We start from the raw sequence: 8,794 nt of genomic DNA on the forward strand, positions 1-8,794 counted from the left end.
CTAATACTCTCAAAACACATAAGGTTTTTACGTATAGACTCAGTTATGTCTAAAATGAAAGTAGACAACTGAGAGAAAGGATGCATACTTGTATATTAGATTCATGCAGGTCTTAAAGGGACAGTAGGCTACATACAAAAAAAAAAAAAAAGGGAAACACTATGGAAGTCACTGTGGACCAGCAACTGTTTTATTCCTTTAATGTTAATAAAACACCAGACACAAAGAGAAAAATCACTCACTGCTCTTGACTGAAAAACTGAAATACAGTTGTTTTATTTGGAATCAATGTGTATATATAGTGTTTACAGTACATTTATGTTTGTTCATTAACTTTTTTTAATGCTCCTACTACGTACCATATTTTAACCTATCCCTGAAAATAAAATGCTGTTTATTTTATTTGTATATTATGTGTATTTGTCATGTGTATCTTTGTTCTCATTTTTAATAACATAGATTAAATAATTTAATTGCCCACTGTGGCCTTAATAGACATCATGCAACTTTATATTTCCTTACACTGAAAGGCTTTGTCTTTATAATGGGGAAAAACAGTCTGGCTGTAATGCTCACACAGCTTGCAAAATAGAAAAACCAAAATGACAAAGAATCGTGATAAAATTGTGATATTTAATATATATATATATATATATATATATATATATATATATATATATATATATATATATGAAATGATATTTTTGCCACCCCAATGTGCACGGCCCTGCTTCTAGTAATCCTGAAGACCTTGATTAGGGTTGAAGTGAAACTCTGAAGGACAGTAGCCCTGAACAAAGCAACTGAACAACATTCATTAGGAAAATGGTGTGTCAATAATGCAAAATGTAGTAGAATAATCATCTGTTTCTTGTGGTCTTGTCCTGGTGGTCGTCTGAGACAAGGTCTTTACAGGGGATCTGTATCTGGGGCTCTAGATATGTGATAATTTTAATAAAATAAGAGATATCATTATGTATGTTATTTTTATTTATAGCTATCAAGAATATGCAATTCTACATAATAGATATTTACATTTAATGATTTTATAACAATTAAAATGTATAATTTATAAAAAATTAAAAAAAAATAATGACTCATATGTTCATTTAGTAGTGGCATTTAGGAGCTGTTTTCCCTGATCATCCAGTTCAAGTAGTTCACACCCTTTCTTTAGAATCAGTTAATAATTTTAACTTTTTAAATAGTTCGGTATAAGTCCCTCAGTTGTCCTCAGGGTGTAAAAATTGGAAAGGGTTCAAATATGGAAAAGATTCTGCAAAATCTGAGAAAGTTTAGGATCTGGAGGATTTTTCTGAAGAAAGCGGGCATTTAAACTGTTCAGGACAAAGAACTCATTTAATACTATCACAAAAAAAAACCTGAACCACATTATTATCATTTTTTTAAATCAGCTATTATTCTAAATTGAAGACTAAACATATTTTAAATTAAATTACTTCATCGGGCCAGTCCTAAATAATAATAATTAAAAAGCTTACTATATAACTTTATCATTCTGTATTGTGATTAGTAAACTTTTGACAACAACTGTATGCGTGTAACAGTGAGTACAGCAGGCTAATTTCAGTGAAATAGCAATACCCCTAACATCCTTTTCCACGCCCTTTCAATTAATCATGTGGAAACTGTCACCAGTAGTTCAACGGGTTCATATTTTAACATTCCTTCAGATGAATGGTTGGGTCTGGGAACAGAGGATCCTGTAGAAATATAATAATATAAAAAATAAAAACTTATCATATAACTTTATTATTCTGCAATGTGATGTAAAAGTTTGACAACAACTGTATGCATGAAACAGTGAGTACAGCAGGCTAATTTCAGTGAAATAGCAATACCCCTAACATTCTTTGCCACGCACTTCCAACTAATCATGTGAAAACTGTCACCAGCAGTTCAACGGGTTCATATTTTCACATTCCTTCAGAGGAATGGTTGGGTGTGGGAACAGAGAATTCTGTAGAAAAATAATAAAACACACTTTCTCTAAATACATTGCATAGTTTCCATTGTTTAAACAAGTTAGATTGAAGAAACATAACATTGGAACACAAATGTAATGAAAACAGGTGGCTATTCTGTTCACAAGTTCACATATGTACAATATAATAGAGAGGAAAAAAACATATCTGGCCTGCTGTCCTCTGGGAATGGAGGTGAGAAAAGCAACAATATATAGATTTACTGTAATGCTAATCGGTTGGATTATCTGAAAATATTTCTCCTAAACTATGTTAAAATAAACTTACTTAATAATTGACAAAAAAAAAGTACTACCTTGCAGATTTAGTAACTGAATAAAATAATATAGTAATATAATGGTATTCAAAAACTGTGTTCAAATTACCTGATTGATCACTGTTCTTTAAAGAACAGCAGTTTTCCAGAAGAATGGCAGGTAAATCTCTCAGAAATTACAGGACGCTGTCAGCCAGTAGCCCCTCACTGCAAAACACAAGATCTCCTGTCAGCACACATGCAAATTCAAAAACTGCTGCAGGCGGAGGGTTAAGAGTGAGTCGATTCCAAAAATAATTAATTTATGGACGTCAAGAATTGTGAAACTCGTGTGAATCAGCTCTAAATGTGAGGTCTGGAATGTCAGTGCATGATATTATTGTTCATTACCTGTATTACCAAACCAAAACAAACCCCGAGATACAGCACTACGCTAATAGTGTGTTCTCACCATGGTAACTATAAATTAACCATAAAACTCGTTATACAAAAGCAGTTTTTCTACTATAATCTACCTATAGGAATACCACACCTATCGCAGTATTCTTAAATAAGCTCTAGTCAGTAGGTGCATTTGACTTGAGGCAGGGCTACCGATAGCGGTCAACAAGAGCAGCCGCTTCCACTCTGGGGTGGATTGAAAATGGACACGTCAAGCCGGACACTTTCTTCTCCCATTAGTGACACTCGTGTTCTGTTTGCATACTTTATTACAGATTAAGCGAATGCCATCTTTGTCAAATACACAGATGTTTCAGAAAGGTTTTCATGTGCGACAGAAACACTTTTTTAGAACTTAATACAGCATCATCTTTTCAAGAATCAAGTTCAACATTATCATATACTATTAAATACTAAATAAAGTGGGGGTATAAATAATTTTATCACTGTTGTAAGACAAACATGACTCAATACAACAATGTGACCTTTGCTACCTTTCTAAAAACACAGATTTGTGGCCATTATTGGAATCGAAAAGGTTTTAACAAACCCTAAACACACGTGATCGTTGTCATGCGGTGAATCTGGCCAATCGTGAAACAGCTGAGACGTCATCAGCACTCCTACAGTCGCTCTGGAGAAACTGTGGCGACTCAGTCAAGACTTAGGTCTCTGCAAAACAAAAGTGGGCGTTTATCACCTTGTGGGTGTTTTCAAACTGCTGGGTGTTTCTAAATCATGTAATCAAAATGATCCCCCTTACCCAACCCCACCCCTAAACCTAACATCACTATGACGTCAGCAAATCAGGTATCATGGTGTAAAAGCACCCTGATCTGGTAACTCCCATTACTTTCCTGCTGAGACCTATACTTGGGCTCAGTCAGCCAAATGCTCTCGAAAGTTGTGGCCTAATGGTTAGAGAGTCGGACTCACAATCGAAGGGTTGCAGTCTGCACGGCACTGCATGAAGTCTAACGGACCTATTATTATTTGACAGCTTTTCCACTTGCTCTTTTAATCAATAACGCTGTGTATGCTGCCTGGTCTGTTAATTGAAAAAAAAAAAATGTTAGAAGTTTTGCCAAATGAGAACAGGTTTAATGGGGTCATGTGATGCGATTTCTGTTTTGCTTTCTCTTTGGAATGTTACAAGCTCTAGGTGTATAAAGAAGATCTGTAAAGTTGCAAAGACTAAAGTCTCAAATCCAATGAGATTTTCTTTATCAAAGTTTTAAGACTCTTCTGCCACTTCTCCCTAAAAAGGCTCATTCAAACATGCCTCCATAGGTCTAAGTCACTATGTGGAAATATTTGCATAATTCCACCGTAATGTTCACATAAAGAAACAAGACGTGGTTTCAGTAAGCGCTGCTAGTGTTGAAGCAGTCATGTCAGGGATATGCTGTGTGCATCTAGGCGAAAGCTAAAGCACTTTATTTGGACTTCCGAAAGTAGATGCATTTTAAGGAATCTTTAAGATTACTTACAACAGAACTGCAATGCATTTTATTGATGACCGTTTCGTGAACCTAGGAGAGGAGGTTGCTACAATAATCTTGTGCTTTTGAATCCGCTACTGTAAGTATGTGTATTGTTATTAGTTTAAGTATTTGCTATTGACTGTTCAAATGCAGAGTTTTGCACATCACAAACGTGTGTGTGTGTGTGTGTGTGTGTGTGTGTGTGTGTGTGTGTGTGTGTGTGTGTGTGTGTGTGTGTGTGTGAGAAAGGGTCCACCCGCCAGCCCAAAAAACAGAATCCAAAAGACCTGCTCTAAGGTTTTATGCTTATTTGGTCTTTTACATGCAGTTCTGCATTTATTAGGATTTAGTGTAAATTTTAGTCTAGCTCCATGTTCAGTCTGACTCCAATTTTAAGTGATCACTGAATTTAGACATGTTTCTTCTCATTCTTCTACAGCTTTATTTCTTCTTCTAAATCAATGCTGAATCATCATGAGATTAAGGGCTATTCCTGGTCATTTTGATAAGGTTGTTATAATATAAATTATATTACATAAAACAATAGTATAAATGAAAATACTTTTTGCTTTTGGAAGTCCTCTTGAGCAACTTGTTTAGAATGAGTGGTTATCATCTCACTGATCTTTCTGAAGATACACTCTTGATTTGGCCCTGTGGCAACAGCAGTCCTGTCATGTGCATTGTGTGCATTGTGTGCACAGCAGCAGGCCAAACTGGAAACAAATTACAGGTTTTTCTTCTGCAAACATTCCATGTAATGAAAGCACGTACTGAAACCAAGGTTCAAATCATTGCTCAATCTGAAATTTTATGTGTCTACAATATGGAATTAGACACAATATTCTTTTGTTTCTGAGCTGAGATGTCACTGGGTGCATTCTTTTGAGAATCTATTTGAGTGTGACAAAGTTTAGGGGTTGGGCAAACCCACAGCAAATGCAAAGTACACATGTTGTTTTAGATTTGTGGTCTTTTATGTATGTCTGTCTGCTTAAAGATAAAGAGAATCATACAAGTGTGTATCATTTTTTGTAAACTCTAAAATAAAACCAAGCTATAAGCTGTATCAAGGCTGACATTTGAACAGTGCTGTTCAGCCAAATATTGTGAGATACGAGATTTTACTACTATTTAGTGGTTTTCAATACATTTAATTTGACTGATTTGACTGTTTGACTAATACAAATTCTCCCTCAGGAGAAGTTGTGGAAGACCTCTGGATGGGTTTAACCCTCAGACTTGGTTACGAGCCACTCAATAGCATCAAAATTATTAATGTCTAATGTCTACTCTTCTAGTCACTTTTCTTGCCCAATTTCATTTTCACACACAAAAGATTCTAGTGAGTATTTAATTATCTTTTTAATTTATATCAAAATTATAATTGTAATAACATAATCCAAATTCTAATCTGGTGCTCAAAAGAGGGTCTTAAATGGCAACCTGAATTCTGATATTGATAATTTCCTGTCACTATTGTCTATTGGCTTTACAGCTTTAACATTGCATCAATAAAAAAAACATCTATGTGCAAATAATTTCCTCATCTACTGTCAATTCATGTGGTTTCCTATAATTCTTAAGCCCCACTGGATTTCTGCGGTCTCTGGTCTAAGATGAGTGTTCTGAATCATCCTACAAACATATGACTATATGGGGTGCATCTAAGCATTTCTAAAAAGTCCAAAAAAATTGACTTACCCCAGCAACTGGAGAAAAGAGAAGAAAAGCTAAAACCTCTTTCCGGAGCACATTTGGATGGTGAACTGAAAAGACATCACTCGCCTGAGAGTGGGAGATCACGGAGGGATGGTCACTAACTGTAAGCATTCACCCACCAGCCCAAAAAGTGTAATCTAGTGACCTGGAAGAGGGTTTAGTGCATATTCTGTTTTATACTTGCGCTTCTGAAATTATTTGGATTTAGTGTAAATTTAAGTCTAGCTTTGTGATGGGGACCTATAGTCTCTTTTAAGTCTCACGCTGGCCTTTCATGGATCTTACGATTACATATTTGCCAGTCTGATGCTAGTCAGAGGGTGTAGGTAGACTAATAAATGTTTCACCTGCCGCCTACTGCTTGCTTAAGACAAAAGTGTAGTTTATTTAGTCTTTTTCCATACAACTTGCTAACATTACCGATAGAAATTAGAAGGTCTCTGAGGACACACCTACTGCTCCTATGATTCTCGAGCCTTCAGTTTGACCTATCCTGGCCTTAGATTTGCGGTAACAAAAGCCTCCTCAGTTTACTAGTCACAATGATTTCAGAAGAGTTCAGAAAAAAAACTAATATAAAATGTAATTATTAGTCAGGTAAAACTGTATCTTGCCAATTATATAATGAAACAATTAGAGGCCAATTTAGAAAGGATAGTGCAATTGTGAATCACATTAACTGCGTGGCAACCTGGTTCCTATACAGACAGAGTAGCCATATGGGGAACGACCATGTTACTTGAGTTTATTGAACACAATTTATCTTTGGCGGTGTGGTTCCTTATGGGGGTTCTTGCTCCCAAATTAACTGAACATACAAGAGCTTTAACATTAATCCCCGGGAACCATCAGCTTGGAAATACATGAAAATTAAGACACTTGATAATGTCTTTAAAAGCATAAAGCGGTAATCGTGTAGCTGTGGCAAAGGGATGTCTATCCTGTAGCTTGGTTATGAGAATACTTGATGAACATAGTTACTGAGCAGTGGTGCCATGTATATATATCCCGTGTTTAATAGGAGAATGGTAGTAATTGGAGAGATTTGACATGGCCTGACTGAACTAATGCTGCACTCGATTTGTACAGTAACATGTAGGAAGCTAGGAACGCTGTTGCTTTAGGCTAATTGGTTGTATTTTAATACGCTAGTAACATTAACTTTACTTCGCTGCTTCTCATCTTCTTAAAGGGGATGGTGCCCCAGTCTATGCTATTTCAGAAGGTTTTTGCTTTAAAGCTTTTAGGGTATTGGGATTTTGCTTGCTTGTTGGGGCTTATCTAGTGTTCAGTATCATGTTTGTTGCTAGACTTGCTTGTTACTGCAAATGCTGGTACTTCGTTACACTTACAACAGCAAGAAGCTAATGTTTAAGCTGTTGTTTAGGCATCTGGTTGCCTTGAAATATGCTTGCTGCTTATGGCTCATCTAGTATTGGGGATGTTATTGAATAGAAAAGTTTCTCTGACTACTACAACATGCTTGTTGCAAAGCTATCTAGTGATTTTTTAAAGGATTTAACGCATTTAGCTCACGCAGGTTGTAAGATTGAGAACAAGTAACACAATGAGCACAAATGTCAATGATAGAGGACAAACCTGTAAAATAATGAGTTGATTTAAGTTATTATATGCTGTTTTTATAGAGTTTTAAATGGATGTTCACGTATATGGCTCCAGAACGTTATGTTTGCTGACAACTAGGCTGACAAGTGGGTTTTCTGTATATTTTTCAGGTATTGAATTAAAAGGGCTTGCTTCTCTTCTTAGCTGCTTATAAAGAAAAGCACCCATTCACTGTTGCTTTCCTCTGGCAAGGGGCTTGCTACACTTGTTACACTAAGATATCATTATGTACAATAATGTGGTCTTGTTGCGCTCCAACGGAGAAGAGGAAGAGTTGCATTTACGTTTGCCGCCATGTATTCGAATCGCTGTTATTTTCATCTCGGAGTCCAATCATCTTTGTTTGGTCTTCCCAGGGACGCTGTATTTGAAGATCAATGGTTACAATTTATGTTTAACTCGGTTCCCGAAAATTATAATCCACATGTAAAACTATGTGCAGCACATTTTGCTGAGGACAATTTCCTCAATCTCACCAGTTTAATGCCGGATTCACACAAAGATTATTCTTGAAAGATGGAGCAGTCCCCTCTTTGTCTGGAGAAGGCATTGTTTATGGACCACAACCGGTAAGTGTATTTTATTTAAGTTGGTGCGTTTAACAGATTCTGTACACAAAAGGCAACGCTGTTTAGCTTCGTTAACTAGATGTTAGGGCTGTGCAAAAAATCAAATGCGATTTTCATGCACTTCTCTTCAGTAAAAATACTCCTGTGATTATAAGTACATCTCCAACACGGTTGTTTAGACATTGTCTCTGGTTCAGATCAGGATTGCCAGGTTTTCCAAACAAAGCCTGCCCACTTGCTTCTCAAAACTAGCCAAATCGCATTTCCAGGAGGGCAGCGTGCGCTCAGCTGGTGTCAAATCACAACACAGGAACCGCTGGCACAATCAGAACTCGTTATGTATTTCTGAAGGAGGGACTTTATAGAACAAGGAAGACATCAGACCGTTTTTATGACAGTGAAAACAGCGGTATACGGATAGGTGAATTGTGTGAAAAATACTGTTTTTTTTTTTTTTTTTGCATGCGAAACATGAACACGTTATATTGCACACTGTAAACACAATCAAAGCTTCAAAAAAGCACCTAAAATGCGACCTTTAAACAACATAAAGCCTCTAAATCATGATATGTTTGGTCTAGAGTTAATGAATAAAAAAATGTTTGTTTCATCACTGGGATAAAAACATGGAGAGGTTCAAGTTTAATCTGGCTCCACTCGACTTTGATTTGGATTGAATTGATCCATAGT

At 36.2% G+C, this 8,794-nt stretch overlaps 1 long non-coding RNA gene across 2 annotated transcripts; it reads right to left on the reverse strand.

Moving 5' to 3' along the window:
* Positions 1-1,409: 1,409 nt before the first annotated feature.
* LOC113092212 (uncharacterized) lies at positions 1,410-6,356 on the reverse strand. Of its 2 annotated transcripts, XR_003287538.1 has the most exons (5): positions 5,892-6,356; positions 3,254-3,375; positions 2,372-2,469; positions 1,863-1,981; positions 1,410-1,724 (listed from the first exon to the last, which is right to left on the reverse strand). It is a non-coding gene; the product is annotated as an uncharacterized LOC113092212 (long non-coding RNA). The 2 variants fall into 2 exon arrangements; XR_003287537.1 differs by having other exon boundaries at positions 1,410-1,981; positions 5,892-6,354.
* Between the last annotated feature and the right edge of the window lie 2,438 nt (positions 6,357-8,794).

The sequence above is a fragment of the Carassius auratus genome, unplaced genomic scaffold, assembly GCF_003368295.1.
Source record: "Carassius auratus strain Wakin unplaced genomic scaffold, ASM336829v1 scaf_tig00214519, whole genome shotgun sequence".
In the NCBI taxonomy this organism is placed as follows: domain Eukaryota; kingdom Metazoa; phylum Chordata; class Actinopteri; order Cypriniformes; family Cyprinidae; genus Carassius; species Carassius auratus.